Consider the following 23754-nt stretch of genomic DNA (forward strand, 5'->3'; position numbering starts at 1 on the left):
CTTAAGCTCCTTCATATGAGCAGGGACTATCAAGCAGCCCAGAGGGAAAAAAACCCTGGTGGCATGGACTGGCTTTAGAGAGAAAAAAAAAATAATATATATATATATATCACTTTTAGGCTCAAACAAAAACAAAAAATCATCAGCAAATTGAGGTCTGTGGCAGCCAATAAACAACAGTGTAACCGGTGTGGATTTTTGATGGAGGCCTTCCTGGCAGTACACCAGGGTAGCATTAGAAGGGGGTGTACACAAGCACCAGATAGATTAATGTAATGTATGCTTTTCTGTCAGTAGTGCCTGGAACAAGTTTGTTAGTACTTTTTGTGCATGTGCAATCAATGGGGAGATGGTGTCTCTGTGTGTTAAGAAGGAATTGCCTGCTTGTTATTCAGAATAAGGAGGCTAGCTTACATTGTACGCGAGGGACTGCACTACATTGTATCATGACCCAGAACACACTTTTTCACATTTTACCTACGTGGGTGTGGCAGAAGAAGGGGCTCACTCAGGGAACTATTCATTTCAGAACTACCTCAGGTAACAACAGCCAGTTACGTAACACCTGCCAATAACATTTTAAATTTTTTTGCCATTTTAAATGTCATAAAGGCAATAACATAACTTTCCAATAATGCAATAAGGTTTTTACGCTAATAAAATAGCATTTGGAAAAAAATATGTAACATGTAAATGGCATGATCAGTGTTTTTTTTCCTCCTGAATTTCAGCACACGGCATCAGAGGATCCAACTATCACATGAATTGCACATGAACTAATTAAATAACATTAACCCATATAGGAAGTCACTAATTTAAATTCAACTCTATTCAAAAATACTTTATTGATCCCAAAGGGAAATATCTAAGATATAGAGAAAGATTTTTTCAAACAAATAATTCTAAAAAAAAAATTCTTACAAGCATAATGCAGTAGAGAGTGTGCTGAAAATCATATATCCTTGAATGGATATGGATATAACGATTAAGCCATCCACTATGCCAATTTTGATGTGCAAACTGCATAAAAACTGCATATAATACAATCAGGAAATGTAGTTTTGTTTAACGTATGCATTATGACATCATCAGCATCAATTATCATCATCAAATATGATTTCTCAAAGCCTAGCTATGTTTCTGTAAAATGCTCCCCTTAAAAAATTAACAGATAATTTCAAACCTGCAGTTTTTATTTTTTCAGGTTATCTTTGTCTCATGTTTAAATTTGAATGTTAATTTGATTTCGTAATCTGTAAAATGATGAAAGTTGTACTAAACTTAGAAAAATACATTTATGACTTTTTACTCCTCTAAAAATATGTCTGAGCTTGGATACCTGCTCAAAAGCAAAATTTTAGTATACTGCTTGGTGCACAGATGCACACTGTGAACAGTGAAAAGTAAGACTAACTTACATTATTGTAATCATAAAACATAATTGTTGGGATTTTTAACATACTTTCTATTTTCTTTTAAATTACTTTGAATAGGATAAATATTAATGCATAGCCCATATATTTTAGAGTTAATTAAAATCACTGTACCATCACACAAAAAAACATATTCATCAACTTGAAACAAGAACCACATTATTGAATACGTTTAAAATAAATTATGTAATAAATCAAAGCTTCGAATTAAGCAGTATTTTTTCTGAAAATATGATAATTTACAAAAAACTCCTGACCTTATATACAAAAATGAAATATACAAAAATGAATTTAAAAACCCACAATTTTCTCATTATTAATCCACTCATGTATTCATTATTTAATGCTTATCTGAGATCAGAACATGAAAGAAAACATCTAAACCAGATCCGCAGACCTCCTGCTCCGCAGCTTCCTCCTCCTTTCTCACCCGGAAAGTCTCTGAGTCGTGCCTAAGCTAGTCATGAGATGCCCTCTCCAGCAACCACACTCCTATTACAACTATCTAAAGACTAGAGTGATGGTTTGATACTAAATACGTTTTTAGTTGTTCTGCTATTTTAAAGAGTTTATGACACCTTGGACTGTAACAACGTCCCCAAAATCTTTGGCAGAGAATCATGAGCGACACCTGCAATTGGTATCAGACCTCAAAAAATGTAGGCCTCAGATAATTTCAGTTAAAGAAACTACACAGGCAGAGCATAGTCAGGGACCAATCTGTGGCACCTTTTGTAACCTGTAGATACAAAAGTGTCGACCATTCTGATTAAACTATCAGAGTTGAGGCCTAGTGATCTGCTCTGTCTCAGCACTCTTTAGCACGACATGTCAAATGTATGTTAAGGGCACCAATTGGAATACGCTGTGACACTCCTTGTGTGCATTGCCGATCAGGCCCACAGCATCAGAGATACTCCACCGCGCTCAACAGTAGGCATGAGGTGCTTTTCAAAATACTCATTATTTGTAGCATATCCATGTGGAGTGTGTGTTGCTGATAAACAAACTCTTGGTCTCATCTAACCAAAGATAATTGTTCTGTGAGTGTTTTCAGTATGTAGCAAACTCCATGCCTCCCGAACAGGCTTTTGGTATGTTGATGGCATCTAATGGCTGTTTGGGAGACTGAGTCACCCCAAGATGTCAATTCTTGCGGCAATTCTCTAACAGTGAGCTTCGCACATGCTTTTCCTGCTTAGAATACCAGGGCAATAGTAACCACCCTTACCATTCGCCTTACTGTTTGTGGCAGCAGTACAAGTCAATTCTTCGTTCAGCCATGGTAACCTTGTCTGCCAGCTGAATTGTTGCGGTATTTGTGCGCTCACAAACACACGAGAATCCATCTTGATCCGCTCCCGTCTCAGTTATTCAGCCTGAACCAGAAACAGCTCAGGCCAATCGCATTGCAGTGATATGGTTCAATGCAGGACATAAAGCAGTTGGCGAAAGCAAGGGCTGCCGAGCCCACAGCCGAACTAAAAAATATGGAAGCACAAGAAAACACAGCTACTGCCATTACAATTTCTTATTTGAAAAGAAGAATAGCAAGAAGTGCCTTGACCAGTGTAAGTTTTCTCATGGTTTCTCATGACGCAGGCTGCTTGCATCTTCATTCGATACCATAGTTGGCTAAAACTAAACTTTGGCAGGCAGGGACGAGGTGTTGCTTCAACCAATGAGCTCCGAAAGTTCTGCTGAACGGGAACTGTCCCAGATTGATACTGTGCAGAATGTAGAGTGCTACACAACATCAGTCTGGCCTGCCAGGCTACAGCATTGGTTCTCATCCCAGCAGTTTTCAACATCATAACCACTTCTGTAACTATTGATGTGGGCAAGTGGAGGCCAGAAATCCATTTCCTGACTTGTCAAGACACACGTGCTTCACCTAAATAATACGAAGAAGAACAAAGACATATTGGCTTCTGTTGAAGTACACCGGAAGTCATGGATTATTTAGACGTTCCTAAATAATCAGATCAGTGATTTGTTAATAATATTTTCTTTAAAAAAAATTCTCCACCAAAGAAATACCATTTTCATGCAGTTTGTTATACAGTTTCCCATTTGTTAGACTGAAATTTCTATACTCCAGTTAGGTAAGATTTGTTACATTCTGCAGAGATACAGTTAAAACAAGACACTTAAAAAAAACATTGTAAAATGGCCCAAAATTTATTTCCTCACTGACATTAATGACTTTCTTTTCTGGTTTAGGACAGCTGAAATTAGCAATATAATGTATATTTGCTCAATCCCAGAATAACGAGAAAGATCCTTTTATGTAATGTTTTACTACTCAAAGTCTGGAGATTGTCGCCTTCATTGGTTCACACTAAAAATATAATTATACATTGCATGGGGACGTCCAGCTATCACACTGTTCAGGAGGGGATGGATTCTGTGTCCCAGAGATGAGTGTTTTCAGGTGTCAAATATTCCCATCACCCCGATAAGAAAAGCAAAAGACTGTATGAGAAACGCTGACTGAAGCTTCAAGAGCGTCATTATCCACAGCGAAATGAGTCCTGTGCTGACGTGCTAAAAGTGGATAAAAGGCCAGAGAGGAAGAAAGCATCGCAACGTAACATGAAAAACCACGGTTTGCAAAATTATTCAGAGACAAAAACCTTAGTATTTGGGGACAAGTGCTGTGATCTGATGAAGTGTTTGGCCATAATGACCATTATTACATTTGGAGGGAAAAGGTTAGAAGCCAGAAAACACCATCCAAACTTGTGAAAGGTGACCCTGAACAGTTGACCCAAGTCATACAGTTTGAAAAGATATTCTACCAGATAAGAACATCTATTGAAACTTCTAAATTTGAAGAAGCTTGAATATATACACATACAGATGTATATCAATTGGCTACACAATATAAAGCCTGTACAGGACAAAAGTCTTGAGGGACAAAACATTTAGCGTTTAATAAATGATAATGAGAAGTTCAGGATAATTAACCTACTGATATCCAGAGCATTTTTCCTATTACCTCAAAGCCGCAGGATGAGGATATGTGAGCTTCAAAGAAACCAAGGCAGACAAGGCACCACACACTCATGTATTGAAATAATAGCTGACAAAGATCCTCAGCAGTTGTGTCAGTGTAATGCTCAGTGGCACCCAAAGCAGCGCCTTTACTAAAGCCTCCAGTTTAATTTGTGCTGATGGGTCTGGGACTCTCTGGGAGCCGAGGAGGCCCACTGATGCAGGCTGCAGTCAGGCCTAATGCACGGACTTGATGGGAGATGAGTGTGTGTGTGTTTATGTGTGTGTGTGTTTATATGTGTCTGTGTGTGTGTGTGTGTGTGTGGGGGGGGGGGGGGGGGGGCTGGGGGTTAGGTCGCAGCTAGTGGGCACTTGCTGAGGTAAGACCACAGTGACAGTGAGCAGCTGTGAGAACTTTGATTCTGGCTCAGTAGGAGTCAGTGCAACGTAAGAACATTTCAGAGGTTTGACAAAGGGGTGTTGCAGGGCTCTGATTAAATGGCAACTTTGTGCCAATCTCAGCAAGTAGCTGCAGGTGGACAACGTTTTTTGGCAGTCAAAGGAAGGTGAAGTCATTTATGAAACTCTTTGATCCATCGCATAGGTTTGGTTTGGACCCAGCTAAGACCATTGATCGGCTGGTACGTCTCGAGAAACTTGATTGCCAAAAAGTTGATTTAAAAAAAAAAACACTTATCTATTTGTGAATGTGATCAGTTGAAAAACTAGATTAGATGTTTGTTTTACTCAGCAAGTGATTCAGTGCCAAAATGGCTCCAGGTGAATTCCCCCATTTGCCAATTTGTACTTTTTTTTTTTTTTGTGATTTTATACCAACCTGATAACATTTCTTCACAACTTACTTCCTTTTCTTACCCAGAAGCTATAAGATTATTGAAATAAAGCTTATACATTATCTGCAAAATAAAAGTCCCAAGTTTTATTTACTATTTTATTTTTTTGCAATGTGCAAATAATCGGCTTATTGCAACAAAAAAAAAAAAAAAAAAACAGCTAGCACATTACCAGTAGATCCAGGCTGGTAGATAATACGTTTTCAAGCACCTGTTTTTGAGTCTATCAATGGTCTCCGTACTCTCTGTCCCATCTGATCACTCTTCTGAGAGCTTAACTGGCCTCCATTTCAGCCTCCAGAGGTTTTAAACTGGCGCCTTTGGCCTCTAGGCATCCCTCCTGGGCTTAAAAGTTAGCTCCTATAGACTTTGCAATGACCTGTCAAGCTCCAACATTGATTTTTTGTAGTTTGAGTTTGTCATCCGAGTTGTGGCACTGTTTCTTTCAGCCACCCAAGCATCAGTATTTATTTCTGAGGCCTGAAGCCATGCTATGGCCTCCTGACCTTCAACTTTAGTTCCTGTGGCCTTCAGTGCTTCAACATTGATTTATTTGGCCTATAGGTCGGCCAAGCTCCAACACAGTTTAGTGTAGATTAACATCATTTAAAATTACACAACTATATAAATTAGACAAATCAATCTCATATATTCACCATTTAACAATATCATTGCAAATCTGACATAAAAGATTTTATTTTCCACTGAACAATACATTTTTAACATTAAAATAAAACTGATCAGAATTTAAAACACCTCGACTAGAATAATGAATAAACCCTTGACAACTTATCAGTCAATAAATTCAAGCTGTTGGAATTGTAAAACCTTTGCAGACTTTTTCCTCAAGCCCATGTGGAAAAGTCTGCTCAGCCTTTCTGGTTATCAAGCTAGAGAAAAAAGAAGGGAAAAGGGGTTACAGTCCATCACAGAAGGACGTAGGACCGTAAATCCCACTTTGGTCAGCAACACTAACACGTTTTGAAGCTTGTCAGCCAGAAAAAAAGCATCTTTCTTAAAGTGCTGCTCACTCCAGTGTAAAAGCATAACTCCAACCCCAGACATTTTTTCTAAATGCCACCAAAGTAGGCGGTGCCAAGAGACACTGAGGGGCAGGGCTAAGTGTGGGAGTGAGTGGAGGGGGTTAAGCGGAGGTGTGGTCAGGACAAGGGAAAGTGACAGCTAGCTTAATTTGACCTACTGAGACATAGACAGCGGAGTGACCAACGTGATGCTGGTAGATTCGCCACGGATCGGTCTTTTGAAGCAGAGGATTGTTCACCCCATCATCACCGGAGGTTAAGGGAGGTTTTGTGGAGTCCAGCGGGCCTGAGCCTTACCAATCGGAGCTGCGGCTCAATGCGCTCACTCAGCGCTGCCGAGGCTGCGGGGGACAGAATGGGTCCAGTTTCTTGCTAACATGGGCTAAATTATCTCAAATAAAGATAACCTGAAAAATGCTCTCGATCAATGCTTGCTTCTGACTTGCTACGCGAGCGTGGGTCTAAGTGAGATGGGTTTATACCCGAACACGGGGCTGTGATGTAGACATCTACCAAGCTGTATCAAAAATCAATTGCGGTAGCCCCCCTCCAACCCAAAGAGGTCAACAGTAAGGCCGTTTGTGGCCAAATATTGCTGAATTAAACAAGTTTGCATGAAAATGTCAAAATCTGCACAGCAACATTGAGATGGCACCCTCAAGGCCCAATTTATACAGTTTATCTGTTCTAAAGTTCATTTGAGGTCCAGCTGCTCTTTAAGGAGGTTTATATCACCTCAGCAAGAGCACAACAAATCAACATCAGACACGCATATCATATGTGTGTCAAAGGTTATTGGAGTTTGAAATACACCTCATCTATCCTTATCGACTGGGGAGACATTTCCACATAAAACCATGGAGAAATCCTCTGAAGTCTCTTGACAATATCAAATTCAAACATAAAAAATTGTCATAGCAAAGAAACATGAGGTTCATATCAAAGGAATAGTTTAGTTTAGAATCACATCATAAATAGAGGATCACTATAATTTACAATTTAATAATTAAAGCTTAACTCTGTCATTAAAGCAATGGTTCCAAATCCTGTTTTTTTTTTTTTACCAAGGAGAAAAGAATATGTTCTCTCTTCATGGTCTATGTCTGAGTCTGTAGAGAATAACAAAGGTACTGTGCTGCAAAAACACAATAAAATGAAGGTGACACTGTCAAATCCTGGGGTCCTTCTCTGCTACAACAGTCCTCTCATAGTCCTAGTCCCACCACAGCTGCCATAGGTTTGGGTTGATTAATTAACTCCATACTCCACAGTTTTTAGTTTAATTTTGTTATCCTTTCTTGCTGGATTCTACCGCTGTATACCCATGGATCCTCACAAGTTTTTCTGTTGCACACTTTTCAGTTTTACTTTTATCATTAAACACCTTTCTGCAATTAACATGCCTGCTGCCTGCCTGTATGTGTGTCCTAAAAAACAGCAGAACATGACAAAACTGGTGATGAAGAGAGGGGATTATGCTGCGGACAATGTCGGGTCACATAATATCTGTAATGTGACGTTATTTAGAAGGCAAAGCTTTATGGTGTTATTACACACCAACTTTGCAACAGCAGTATAAAAGGAATATTTATCTTCTAAATTTTTTTTGTTAATTTCACATCACTGTTGGAAAAATGTATATGTAAAGAAAAAAATAATTTGTCAGATTTGGGAACAAGTTGTTTTTGATTCCATCTACGTATGCACAGTTCAACTCAAAAAAAGGAAAAAGAGCAAAAAAATAATAATTTAAAAAAACAGCCCACAACTCCCTGCATTAGAGGATTTCACTTTCAGGGTCAGCAGACTTTCCAAAGTAACAAGGCGAGCATATGCCGCAGCGGTTCCCATTATGTCCAAAGAAAGATCCAATTAATTCATCAATCTGTACACCTCTGTCACCACCTTGTGCATTTTAGCCCCTTGCCAGCAAAGCTCCATCCATTACCCACCAGGTTGTTCAGCTCTCACCTCCAACAGTCAGACTGCAAAAAAAAAAAAGAAAACAGCCATTCACCAAGGCTGCCGGGGTAATTACACATTGCCTTGACAACGTAAATGATCGTTTTCCTAGCAGTATATTACTTCATTAGTGCTCCCCAATATGCTGGATTTTGGTGTCACTTTTTTTTCACTTAACTCCATCCATTCGCGACTTGTCTGAACATCATAACAATCATTAATAACTGTCAGTCGGCGGCATCAGTTCAGCAGGCCGGCTGCCTCATTAGCATGGCCCGGCGTTTGTTCTCTGGTAAGGCTGATTATTTTCTACAACAGGCCAGCCCAATTACTTCAGTGAAATGGTATCACATAAATCAAAACTTAACAAGGTGGCAAATTTGAAGCTATCAGATTCCAAGAGACACTGTAACTAATATGTCACTGTCACAAGTGCTCTCTGTAGGTATGCCTCTGCCATACCAAATATATCATCCCCCCAGGAACTCTGAGGCTTTCCAAGGGAAATTACCATATTCAGAAAAGTGGAAGCACAAATGGTATGAAAATGTAAAGAAGAAGACCTGCTTTGGGGCAGTGGAGAGGGTGGGGTGCACAGAAAGGAACTGATCCCACTATAATACATTTTCAGGTCAGTCCCGGGCAATAAGCTCAGACATTCTCTTGGATCTCAGGCCTCTCTTTTTAATTTTGACAAATTGATATCCACCTATCGCATCATGACAGCTAAATCAGAGCCACAACAAGCATGTAAACCCAGCAATCGAAATATATACAAACTCTTTTGGTTTAAAATCAAAATTTCCCACATAAAAGAGGGAAAAAAGCGACCCAACTGGCCTTATGTGAAAAGGTAATTGCTCCTAAAAACTAATAACTAAGCAAAGGGTTATCCCCCCCAGACACACACACTGTGGCCACACTGCAGCGTTTTCTAGCATGAACCACTTGTTTAAGGTCACACCACAGCATATATCAGTCTCAGGGTCTTATCAATTATGCCAAGCCGTTCAGATCCTAAAGCAGCCTAAGATGGTCATAGTACCACCAGCCACGTTACACTGCGGTCATGCTGTCCTTTTTCCGAAATGCTGTCATTTGAAAACTCCATTTTCCGTTAACTTGGGTTATCTTTGTCTGATATAAAATAGCTTTGATTATCTCACACTATTCAATCTGACAAAAAAAGCAACAAAAAGGATCAATCAGGAAGGGAGCAAATACCTTTTCACAACACTTTAGGTGAATGAAACAATTCCTCAACTCTGCATTTTTTTTTTTTTTATCTAGAAAGAAAATGATCCTGCTATAATGTGTTTTCAGGTCAGTCCCAGACAATAAACGCAGGCTTTCCCTCAGATCTCAGGCCTCTCGTTTGAACTTTTTACATGATGATATTCATCCATCACATCATGACAGCTAAATCAGAGCAACAACAAACATGCAAACCCAGCAATCTAAAATATGCTGACACAACGTGTGGGCCCATAAATACTGGAATGCTTCAGCTCTGCTTTGTGTGGCCCCCTTTTTTTTTTTTTTTTTTTGGTCTATTTAAACTAGATTTTCAATCTGCTGGGAATTCCCACAACACAGCGTGTGTGATAAAGTACACCTCTGGTATAGGCACTGACATGAGAGTGATTGCAGGAGCCGTGTAAATGGGTTTCTGTTTGTCTGCCCTTGTTTCTTCTCTCTCAGCACACTGAGGCTGTGGTTACTGACTGGTAAGTAAGTGACTGATTTTTTCTTTCCCTTGATGTTAGTTAAAGAGGGATTACCTCTCGGTAAACAGTCGCCTCATCTTAACGCCATTCGTTTCATTCGTTTTCCCTTCTGCCAGGAGCCCCTTGCTCATTTTTAAGTGAGAATTGAGGACGGACGGACGCAGACTCAGAGTTTCTGATCTTTAGCAGAAGTTATGGAGGGTTATCTTTGGCTGTATATCTCTGCTCTGGCAGCGCTCCCTTGGTGATGAAGGATTAACCATCGCAGCTGTCTCCTCCCCAGGATGATGCAGTGCGCTGCTCCCCGACGCGACAGCATCACTTAATCTTAATGTCTGCCTCTATGGAGCGGCCGCACAGGACAAAGCCAATCAGCATCACATGCCATGGGGATGGACCTACAGCTTGGCCCTGGAGTTTCTCACCCTTGCAGGCCTATTCATCAACTTCAGCCACACCAATCCCAGAGTTCTCCCCTAGCAAACCGCAGCTGAGCCGGCCAGTGATGTATGGGACAATGAAAAGGGTGTGTGGGGAGGTGTGTGTGTGGGGGGGTGGAGGGGGGGGGGGTCCTGGCTGGCACACGCAGGAGAACACTTATCAGATTGCACATTATGCACTGCTTTGTGTTCCCAGGGACAAAAAGGAAGGTAGAGGAGTAATGAATGTACTCAGCCCTTCCTTCAGCCCAGACCACCTATTTGCAGTGTTTAAAGAGATATCTGCTCAATAGCGCTCCTGCATTAAGAATAGGCTAGATCTGGAATAATGATCACTGCTCATTTAGATAAATTGCACTCGGGAAATCAATTTGTAAGGGGCTGAATTCACCTGTAAACTAAAACAATGGTAAATGCATCTGCATCCTCTCAGCCACCGCCTGCACAGCTGTAAAGCGAACGGTGCATCAGACGGCCCTGGGTCAGGTCAGTTTTCACATATCCGCCAGTTTTCTTACCCCCCATTCTGCACCCCTAGTTTGCTATTTCACCACCGTCAAACCAACCATTTTGTACCAATTTATCTAACCACTGCAACTCAATATTTTTGAATATTACAAGAATCAAGACTCTTTATTGTCACTATGTGTTACCTTAATGACGTTTTGGTGAGAAGCCAGCGCACAAAGCACATAGATTACACATAACACAGAGACACAACAAGATATAATGTTATCACACGTGTGTATTTTTCTTATTGCACTAAGACTTGAAAAGCTTAAAGTGTGCAAATAGTCCTTAGCATTTGATAAAATCTTTGAGTTAAAACGACAGATAGTCTCTTTACCATGAAGATATCTTTGCAATTGCATGATTGTATCAGAGCAACGCTTCACTTAAAAGTTATAAAGTGTGCAAATATCCGTTATTAAAAACTGAAATGTTCAAGCTGAACGTCCAAGTTTAACTACATTCAAATCTAGATGGACCAGAATGGACACTAGAAATGCTGTGATTTATTTTTGAGATTTACTTTCCAAACTGACTGTATGGGAGTCCATCAGTTTCCTCTCTAAGAGTAAGAACAACACATGGTTTCAGAAGTGATTAAGAGACTCCAGCTAAATCAGAAGAGGTTGTTTAAATTTGTATCCAGCATCTTTCTTGGGGACAAAATGTGGGTAGTGGGGTGCAAAAAGTCATAAAGTACAGGGACCAAGTGGTAAAGTTGGCCACTGCGGCTGCAGGTGTTACGGGGCTTTTGTCACAGTCGGTGCTGAAAAGAAGGAGAGGAGGATGAAGAAAAGAAGAATGTCAGCTCAGGGCTGGGCCAAAGAGGACTGCAATCAGACAACGGACCCATCAGCAATCACACTACGTGATTTTCTTAAAAGGAATATGAGACACTGCTTGACATAGATCGTCTTTAGTTGTGGGAGAACTAAATTGACCGTTGGTGTGTCTGTCACACTGACTGACCACAAACCACTGATTTAAGCTCACGGACAGAGATTTTCTTTCACAACAAAAGATTTTTGGTAAAGCTGCACAATAATCAGATACCTAGCCTAATGGAAAGTTTTCAGAAAGCAGTGGACATTCAAAATCGATTTTTTGTGAAATTTGAAGATGTGTAGGAGTATTTATCTGCATGACCAATCTGTATAATCTGATTGAATTTGACTTTGGAAAGTGCCTTGAAATGACATGTTTCATGAATTGGCGTTGTATAAATAAAATTTAATTGAATACCGTGCTTTATATATAAAAAAAAAGTGACTACAAAGAAAATCACAGTGGTTTAAATAATATGAAATGGTTTGTTTATGGGTATAAAATGGAAGTAGAGAGGGATGAAATGGTAAGGTGTGTGTATGAATTGGGGATATGAATTGACAAAAGAGGCGATACAAAGTGAAGCCCGCAGACAGCATTCAATGGATGGCACAGCTTTCATTTAACTTCAAAGAACAAAGGAAGAATCCAGCTAATCCCTTAAAGTAACAGAAGTTTGATCTTAAACGTAATGATAATAAGAATGCATCTCTACTATATCGCGAGGCAGCCTTTTAATGTAAATTATGCCAAACAATATCGTGACGATAACCTAACCATAACGAAGCGAGTACTTCGCCAGCCTCAGCCGCCGGCCCCCGTTGAGAACCCGATAATAAAGAGATGACACTTTTATGATACCATAATTAACAGTGCTGCAGGATGAAATTAAATCAATATGCCCATCTAATATCATTTTCTCTAGTTATGCAAATCAAACATTCAAAGCCCTTGGAAAGTGATATGAATTGCTTTCACATTTCAGTTCACACATATTATCATATCAGAGCTCTTGGGTTTGATGACATGGAGGATGGTTGGGGGGGGGGTTAACGATGTGAAGATTTCACTGTAGAGAGAGAACGAGAGCCTCTCTGACTGCTGATTAGCTCCCAGTAACAGGGAGATAATGCGAGTGCTTAAATCGAAACACTTCTACTCATTTCTAAGATAAAACAGTTAAATCCCACTGAAAGAAATCTCCTGAACATTACAGCTCGAAATTAAGCCCCTGCTGCTGCCGCTGCTGCTGCTGCTGCTGAGTAACAAAACGGCTACAACATAATGAGACAGAGTTTAATTCCTGAGAGTAAATCTTAGCGCTATTCTCCGGTGAAACTACACGGCCTTTCCCTTTATGGGTGTGGGACAAAAGAGAGGCTGCGAAAGAGAGGCTGCAAAAGAGAGGAGCAGACAACACGAACAGTAGAAGGGGGAGCCTAATGGCCGTGATTAATGACAATAGGCCAGAGGAGAGCTGGGACACTGGCGCTACATATATCATCCCTTCTCATCAGTCCCTGCACCTCTGTGGCCTCATCCCTGCAAACCAGCACATTACGTTAAGTAAAAAAAAAAAAAAAAAAAAAAAAATACTCATCTGGTCCCAGTCAGCAAACCACAGGCAGGCGCTTCATATGACTCTTTATGGGCCTCGCAGATGATAGCTAAGCAGGGAAATGACATGTAGAATAAGATATAATGAGTAAAGGGGAGACGGCTTTGTGTGCGATCACTCATGTTTTCCATGAACCGAATACTTCCTGTGCTTAAGTCACATCTCCAAGGTCTAATCTTCCATATGGAGGGAGATGAGTTATTGGCTATTTATGAATAGAAGTGATGATGAATGGCGTTGCATTTATCTGCATAAGTAACTCCAAGGGCTGGCATGCAGTTCCAGCCGGCTATAATAAACATAGTTTGCACTCGGGGCAGCTCTTTATTTATGAGGCCTCTACGAATAGATATTATGTGGCCATCATCAGTTCCTTTCACTCCCCCCAAGGAGAAAATAGGAAATGGCTCCACTACAGCGGTTTGCTAAAGTATTCATACCCACTGAACTTTTCCCCTTTTTATCACACTACAACTATAAACTTCATTGTATTTTTATTGGGATTTTACAATATAATGACCAACACAGAGTAGCGCAAAACTTTCAAGTGGAGGAAAAACTTACCACAATAGATTGTTTTAAAAATTTGTAAAATTAAAAAAAAATTAGAATATCAAAAGTGCGGCCAGAATTATTATCCCACTGTCCTTTACTCTGATACCCCTAAATAAAAACTAGTGCTGCCAATTGCCTTCAGAATTTACCTGAAGAGTATATATAGTCCACTTTTGTTTACTTCAATCTAAATTCAAACACAATTCTACAAAGGCCTCAGAGGTTTTGTTTATTACATTAGACCAGAGAACAAACCAAGGATATGAAGTGAGATCTAGACCTGGGTTAGGTTATAAAACCAAGTTTAGGACTTATCGTGGAGTACTGTTTAATCCATTATTTGAAAATGGAAAAAGTATGACACAACTACAAATAATACCAGGAAATAGGGGTTCATTCTAAACTGAAAGGCCAGGAAAATAATTCAATAAATCAATGAGAAAATATTCCCATGAACGTATTCAATTGCTTGGGTAAAACCAAAACTGGCATTTTGTATATCTGTTTAAATAGTAATATTTGTTTCACTATCACTGTTTTTTCCACATTCTCTGTTCTGTCAATATTAATTTGTTTCATATTTTGTTATGTTCCTCGTCTTAATGAAACTCATTTAAATAAAACGGAAGCCTAGAGTTTCTTTGCTTGTAACTTGGCTCCTAACGTCTTAATGCAGTTGAAGCAAGCTGGGTTGCACAAAACCTAGAGAAAAGGTTGCTCCACTGTTTCATCAAAAAAAAAAAAAACGTGATTTTTAAAAATTGGCCACTTAAAACGAGGCTGGAGGAAGGTTGGCTAATACCATCAGAGCAGGGGTTTTGTATTAAAATCTCTTTCCAAAGCCCACAGTACACTTGGCATCAGAGTAGAAAGGAAGAGGAGGTAAATTCTAGTAGCTATTTTTCTCTTCTACTTTACAGTCATGCACTACTCTGGTGCTGCTCTATCTCACCAAATCCCACTAAAATACATCCAGATTTCTGGGTTTGATGTGACAAAATATGGGAAAGTGTGAATACTTTTGCAAGGCAATGTATATTCAATACTCTTAGGACTGAAACTAAGCAAACTTACTGCCATCGCCTTAATCAGCTCGACTCAAGAGTTTAGCTATGACCAATTAATGAACAGCATTCTTATGGGAATTATAACACACTGAGGGACTTGAAGTTTTAATTAGGAGGCACCTTGTTGGATCCAAGTTAATGCCTTCATCCTACTGAAAAAGTGGCATATTAATCCCCAATTAATACTGCAGGCAGATTTAGTCATTATGAAACAGCTTTCCACATAAAAGGATGAAAATATCCCATAAGTTCTTACAGTAATCTTTTATTTCTGGAGCAACAAAACAGCATTTTGCAAAGGAAAAGCTCCACTACTTCCTGGCTTTCACTTCTTTGTCTTATTAAGAATGGAAAACAAGATTAATCATATTTTAACAAAAATCTGTCATCCCCTTTACAAGCTGCAATAATGGGAAGTTACTTCTGAGTGGTGTAAAGTAGCAAAGTGCATTTATCCAAGTAAAACCAATTATTATTAATGAGTATTTCCAAGGTAATCCACTTAAGCTCAATTGCATAACTAGACATCTATATAGGCACAACCAAAAAATTACACTTTCAGCTTGGCGAAACTAAGCGGCTTGCATTATTAAAACTTACCTTTTATAACTGGGACACTGAGCTTATTCTAAACCTAGAACAGCCTCAACATTTTGAAATCCACAACAATGGGAAAGGTGTGTAAATATACACACCACTAAAAATATATCATAACATAGTATGTACAAAGTGCATTGCAATATTTGATGGAGGGGCGGGGGGGAAATCATAAATTATTATTATTATTATTATTATTATTATTATTATTATTATTATTATTATTATTATTATAAAATCCCTGGTGCCACAACTTGTCAATTAATATGCTGTTCCTATAGAAAAAGAATAAGTGAATTTTTTCTACTACATAATTTAGTTCATCAAAACATCAGGAAACCTTTAAATTAATAATCCATCAGCTGTTTCTCTGAGGTACAAAATAACCTGACCCAGAAGCCGATTTATTTTAGCTACTCTTCTAAATGGGAAAGATTAGAAAACATGCCATTCCCATAAGGAAGCACCTAACAAACCCTTTTCCAACTTCTCATTCTGGGTGAAAGGCCAGGGTATCTCATGGGTCGCGAGCAACTCCTGCCTTTCAAGAAGCCTCCAGTTCTTTAAAAAGTGCTCACTAACCAACGTTTGCCTGGAGCAGAGCAGCCTTCCCTTTGTTTTAGTTTCACCAGGTGCTGGGAGAATAATACCACAGATGAATAAAGAAATAAAGAAAGAGCAATGCTGACCCGGGAACAACTGGATTCTTTCTTCTAAGAACACATGGAAACCAAATGACAAGACTCAAACTGGAACTTAAGTGGTTCCATGGGCTATTTCTTTTTCCTTGCCATAAAGATCTCTGCCAACTGGCACCAGAAAATGCTATTATTGGGTTTTCTTCATCTGGAAACAAATGTTTACAACCCTTTACGGGCGCAGCTCCGATGAAGTGGTTGACACTTCATCGTCAGTTGTATTGTCAACTGAGCTGACGCGCTCGGCTGACAATACAGCGATCTGATTGGCTGAGCAGCAAAAACCTAATCACATGACCTCTTGGACCGGAGCGCAACAGTTTAGATTTTTTATCGAATTTAACTTATTAATGTGCAAGTGAAAATGTGGGAACATTGGTGTTTTGATATCACGGCTATGTGTAGCAACTTATCCCAGTGGAAGAAAGTTGCCCCCTGACAGTTCAAACAAAAAGTCATCCTACAGATTCTGGCCCACGGCCTAATGTGGACCACCAGAAATGCCTTCTTGTAGATCATTATCTTGTTACAGTTACAGCACGGCGTTGTCAATTTATAATAGCTGCCATTTGGACAATCCTTTGTCTTGGATGTTGATGGACACCTTCCCTTAACCCCCTTTAACCTGACCCTTTTAGTCTAAACAAAGGCGTTTTACTGCCTGAAAATGATCAGTTTCTCTTCATGAATATATTTTTCTCCTGACAGATATGGAAATGAGGTGGACAGCCGATGAAACATGTATGTTTGAAGAGTAACTGATCTTTTTCAGCCTTTTTTCAAGCTTAAAAAATGTTTGGACTATAGTTCTCGGGTCTTAAGAGGTTAAAGTTAGGGCGCCCAAATGCCCTCTTTTGCCCGAACATGTCCACTTTTTATGTTCTGTCCAAGGCATCTGGGAGGGATTAATAGGTTAATCAAAATGTCCTGGTTTCAGCGTTTGTATAGGTAGGTGCCTAAACTGAATGGTGCGATGCATGGAATACAACAGCCTTGTTCCCCCGGGGTGATGCTATGAGGGTGGCTCTTCTCGGCTCACAGACAGAACAGCTGCGGCCCCGCTGTTTACAAGATGCCAAAGCGCTGGTGTACCTTTACAGGCACAGCACCAAATAAATGTCCCTCATACCGTCCTGGTCAGGACAAATAGGTGCACCATGTGCAGAGCTGCCGTGTGTGTTTTCTTGTATGACAATAGTGCCACAGATATCATAGGTCACATGGACGCAGGAAAATATAAAAAGGCTGCGCGAGCTGGCTGAGTTTGTTGTCACACCAGTAAAAGTGTTAGGGTTTAACAGAGGTTGACTAAATATTGCAGTCTTACAGATGTTGTGAGGGTTTTTCTCACTAATGCAGAGCCAGCGGACCAAGGACAGGAACTAGCTTCCTGTTGAGTCACCGAGTTGGATTCTGCTTGAGCGAAATAATTTCAAAGACATGTCTTGCAAAGATGTTCATTCCTATTTATCGAGCCATGAAGAACTGATAAGACCAAGCTCTGCAGCAAAATATGGAAATGGAGGACAAGAGTATGTAGAAAACAAGGATGAAGAAAAAAGCAAAAGACTGGATTTACATATTTAGTTTGTTTTAAATACACTAAAAAGAAAAGATTAGCATACTTGTTTTCTTTGAATAATTTTTCAGATTTCTGTTTGTCCATTGAGACTCGAAAAGTTAGCTATTATTGTTACAGGTAAACTTTCTAATACAGAAGGGTCATTATCTCTATCATTATTAAATTCCAGACATTTTAGTGAATTTTTGCACGAGGTAACTTATAAAAGGCTATGTGAAGTTTGTTAATATTCATTCTAACCACACAGAGAAGAAATACTTGAAAAAAAAGTTTATCTGGTGTCTGGTGAACCATTAGTGTTGATTTGGCCCTATATTTTGAATCATTATCTTGCTAAAACTGCAAGTTAATGGATGACCTTTTTTTCAACAATATGTTCCTCGTGGCTCTGGGAGATTCTGTCAGAACTACATCTCAGAGAAGAAATACTTGAGATGCTGAGTTGGGTAAAAGGGCTTTGCTAAATAGCTGAATCTTATTCACAGATTTTTTCTTTTTTTCCAGCACACTTTCCTCACTTTCATCTGAATTTCTTAAGAAAAACTAGTCCAATTTAATCTGTTTAGTCCTCCCTGTGACAATGTCTTTGAAATAAGTTAGACAATTGTCATCAAACTGTGCTGTTACATGCTAAATTGCAAAATTTTCTGGGGGTTTCTTTCTTTAAAAGTTTCCTCACACATTCCCAACGCTTCCTTTATCTCTCTTACAAAAATAACTGCCTCCTTCGTGTCGTCTATAGCCCCATTTACACTACGCTTGTTAAACCGATCCATGCCGAGCTCGGTCCGAGCTTCGATCAGTTAACCAAGCCGAGCTTGGTTCTGACGACCGTTTACACATCGGCAAATTTTGGTGAATTTACTTGACAGAGTCGGCTTTTGGGAAGTGGATAAGACAAACGAACGTCTAATAAGGATTTACAGACGCAGGAAACAACGACAGATGCTGAGCTTCATCACATTGATAAGCAGAATCATCACGGGAAATCGTGTGACATGGTAGGGAAGCTAGTATTTTTATGAATGTCTGAAATGTCAGCTGGCTGTAAGGAGATGACGTCTGCTCATGCGCTCTTTGTTATCTGAGAACCGGGCTACTGAAAAACCGGGCAGAGCCCACCCATGCAACTGGTCTGCATTTAGCGCGGTCCGGTTGTGTCTGGCTCGGTTCAGTTCAGTTTGCGTTCGATTTACTCTCGATAGTTATCTCGGTTACCGAGCTCGGACTGGTCTCGGCACGGTTAAAAAGGGGTAGTGGAAACGGGGTATAAGTCTTGCATCTTTTGCTCTTTTGCAGCGTTCTCTGTGGTGTTCCCTGCGCCCACTAATGGTGGGATGTCTGAAGCCGGCTCGTATGCCGAATTTTAGCCCTCAGTTTGAAGCAAAAATTATATGAGACATGGCTCATATCTTAAAAAAGTCTTAAGTTTGTCACTCGTCAGTCAAAGTACCACTGTAATTCCAAAGAAGTATCATGTAACTATGTTGCTAAATATCTTTGGTAACTTTCTGCATTTAAATGCAAAGAAAAATAATCAATATAGTTTTAAATATATTAACATGTGTAGATGTACCGGTTTTTTTTCTAATCCCTGTGAACCTTAATTTACCAAGAGCATGGTGCTTGTGTCCAGTAGGTGCTGGGTTCAATTCCCACAGACTGCCACTCTGGGTCCCTGAGCAAGATCCTTAACCCCAGATTGCTCCCCTGGTGCCGCACAGTAGCAGCCCACTGCTCCCCATTGGGGGAGGGGGGGTTAAATGCAGAGAACAAATTTCATTGGAATGTATGTTGCAATGACGATAAAGATAATGATTATTATTATTATTATTATTATTATTATTATTATTATTATTATTATTATGGATATTTTGGCTTATAAATAATGACCGCAACATTTAATGTCTCAATCATCATACATAAAATGTGAAAACTACACAATTAAAAAATAACTGATTTAGACTTAGACAACTTTATTGTCATTTTGTATGTATTTTTGAGTGAATACAGAACGAAATTTTGTTGCATACAGCTTACGACAGTGTAATGGGATTTCAGATGGAATAAGGCATCATTACAATACAATATAAAGAGCAGCAGTGATCAGATGTAACAGTGCAGGAGAAAAACAGTGTGCAAGAACAGTGTGCAGAAAATTGTTCAACCATTGTTTATGTGCAAAACAATGAAATCAGGGATAAAGAATCTTTATTGACATTATGCAATCCACACATAACACAGAGCAACAAGCAAATAAAGCAGCAAGTATACAGTCTAATTTTGAAATAAATCCGAATTTTCTGACAATTATTTCTTGTATTCGGGATTTAAAGGGTTAAGATGGCTCGAAACAAGACTTTTCACGTTGAAATTTTGCTCTGTTTCTTAAAAAATGTGAAGTATATATTAATCACCCCTCTAGTCATCTACTTTTCAGCACTGCCTGCTCCTAACAGTAGAGAGAATTCTGACCTTCGCACATTCCTCATCTGCTCACGAAGAAGCACAAACACGGCGTCTTGCGAGAAAACAAAGCATCTTTTGACTATCCAACTGTTTTCCCCCACTTTCCATGGGTGTTGTGTATAATTAATATCTCAGCAGTGCCAGGGGTTGTCATTTTTCAAATGGTTCCCCTGGAAATGTTCTGCACCTCTTAATGGCCCTGCTAATGCTGTAGCTGTCATGTCTTGGACAGCTGCACTTTCACAAGACAAACTCAGCTGTGCCACCAGCTTCTCTGCGGACTTACTCACTCATTGGCTCAGAGACCCGTCCTGCCAGCTGGTGATAGTGCACACATTGATTAACGGCACCTTGTGTCCATGAGTGGCGAGTCACCTTCCGGTCCACTGAATTTTTTCGCAGTTGTTTGCATGAGAATGTGGATGAAACAACTGGCCACTAATTCAGATGTAGAGGTTTCTTCTCACGTGTAGTAAAGATTTGTAAAAAAAAAAAAAAAAAAAATTAAACATTTCTGTTTTATCGGAATACTAGAATTGTTAGTTTCAGAACATTTATTCAGTTTTTGGGGGAAAAAAATATGTATGAATAAATATTTGTTTGTCTTGTGATTCTGAGGCTACAGAAAGAAAGAAAAAAAACGTTTATCCGGTGTATGGTGTTCCAGTTGTGTTGATTTGGCCCTATATTTTGGATCATTATCTTGCTAAAAGACCCAATGGTAAGATTTTTTCAGTTTTTTTGCCGAAGTTCACAAATGTATTATTTAATACATTTGTGAAATTTAATTTAATATATTATACATAGTATTATTTATTTATTAATTATTTGTCCTGGTATTTCATAAAACATAATGCTAAGATTCAAGATTACAAGGACTATTGTAAAAGACACAGGCCCACAGTATCACAATTGCTCCACTGTACTTAACAGTGAGCGTGAGGTCCGTGTCAGTATGCTACATTTATCGTGTTTCTTGCTAAATGAATTTTGAATGTTTACTGCTAAAAAGCTAAGACTTAATCTCATCTGACCAAAGTTAAATTCCTAGTAGATTTTAGCAATAATTTGGTACAACATGCTTACTAGATGAGCTATTGAGTTGTTCATCTGACTATGTGGATGCTATATATAAATTCAGAACATTTTTAGGCATAGTAGTCTTAGTTTTACAGTCATTGCAACTGAATGGATGACCTTTTATTCAATAATATGTTCCTCATGGCTCTGGGAGATTCTGTCAGAACTACATCTCTGTGCTATGAGAGAAACTGTGTGAGGTAACCTCAAAGGTAGATTAAGAGGCACTGCAGCTGAATTAAACTGTAGTGGTTCATGTAGAAAATTAAAATTCAGGAATCTTTATATTGGAAACAACTGAACTTTGTGTCTAGTGATATTAGAAGTGTTGAAGTTTTGCATTTTGCTTCCAGCTGTCAGTCCAGTACAAAACACTGTTCTTTCCATTTTTAGCTTTTAAACAAACAAAAATATCCTTTATCTGTACATTGACAACATAAACGCAGTTTCTAAATAAAAAAAAGCGCAATATAAATTCACTCATATAGAGGTTATACTTACTGACATTTCTCCAAGATTTACCAACTTGATTATTTTATTCTCAGCCTAAATTTATACCACTTTTAGACCAGACAGTTTTGCTTGGTTTGGTTAGTTTTGCTAAATTGATCACGGATACGAATGGACCTAACGTTCACTTATGTCTAAATGAGGTCTATATGTAATCATATCTTTTCTCTGTTTTTTATGTGATCTTAATTGTGTACCAGTTTTGTAGATTTGTATTTGTAGATTTGAATAATCTATGAAAGGTGTCACCTTTCTTTAAACTTTTTATTTTATATTATAGCAGATTGAGTCTGTTGAATGAACTGTGCTCCATACATAACGATGACTTGACATCTTTGCCAATAGTTCAAAGAGGCTTATCTGTGTCTGCTCTGAAAGAAGACCCTTTGGTGGTATGTTGTGTCACACGGCTGAGAAAATCTGCAGTTCACAGTGCCATTATTAGAACTGATATTTCAACCAAACTTCCTCAGTTGTACATCAAAGGCTTTTCGAAATAAAATGAAATCTCTTAGAGCAGTTTGTCCACCCTCGAAGGGATCATAAGATAAAGTGGAGATGTCACAAGATAATCAATTTTCAACAGAGGGGGAAAAAAATTGTATCACTTCTTTTAAAATGCTTACAGAGATAAGGTCATGTGAAGACTTAAAACGGAATATGAAATAAAGAAAGGGATTATGGAGCTATTTTTTTTGTTGTTTGTTTTAACATAAAGAGAAACTAGTGTGAATGAAGAAAAGGACCGTGCAACACAACTAATTCCTGTTTTGTCTGTAGCTTCTTATGGCTCTTTTACCTCAAAAAGGGGGGTTAGGATCTGAATACTATTTTGAGTCCTGAAATGGCTAATTAGTATAATAGACACTGCAATAACAATTTATGTACAGTGTACAACAAGAAAATGAAAAAATCATAAGTGATTATTTTTACTAAATCATATCTGCAACAATTTGTCTCACCTGGCAGTTAGTCATAAAAATATAACAAACTTTTTTTACATGTATAATTTGTATATTTTTAAGTTGATCAAAGCAAACTTTAGCAAACTTTTGACTTTTGAAGAAATAATTGAATTGCAATAAGGCAGGAATTGGCTACAAGAAACCATGTACTCATTTAATCTATCTATCTATCTATCTATCTACCTACATTAGCAAATAACTATGTGTAACAAAATCCCCAGCAACCCCGTTACTGGAACAAATTCTAGAAAATAAAAGTATCTGAAGCTTTTCTTAAGTTAATGTAAGAATCTTTAATTCATAGTTCATGAATACCTGTTTTCTTGTTGTATAGATATAGAGATGAGTGCATCCAAGTGAGTCAGATAAAAAAATTCACTTTTGCCCAAGTCTAGAAAAGCGGTAATGGATTTGCGGCATAGAATACATATAGTGTGAGAAGAAAGTTGACTTGTAAGGCTAAACCCATTTAGTGTTTTTTAAATCTCTTTTCTTCTTTTGTGTTATTGCCCCTCTTCACCAGTATCTATTACAATTATGTGCACACAGCCAAACGCTGATTTACTTACCAAAAGAGTTGAAAACAATGCTTAAAACAACTGAGAGAAACAAGCCTCAACTGGGACCCATTTATGTTGTTACCATCCACAGTAAGGAAGTTGATAAATTAATTACTCATGTTGTAGTTCCTATTGACTATTTGTACAATCTTACCGGAAGAGTATCCATCCATCCATATAAATCAGAATCAGAATCAGAAATACTTTAATAATCCCAGAGGGAAATTGTTTTTTCAGTACAATCGCCATAACATAAACTCTG

The sequence above is a fragment of the Fundulus heteroclitus genome, chromosome 10 (assembly GCF_011125445.2).
Source record: "Fundulus heteroclitus isolate FHET01 chromosome 10, MU-UCD_Fhet_4.1, whole genome shotgun sequence".
Taxonomy (NCBI): domain Eukaryota; kingdom Metazoa; phylum Chordata; class Actinopteri; order Cyprinodontiformes; family Fundulidae; genus Fundulus; species Fundulus heteroclitus.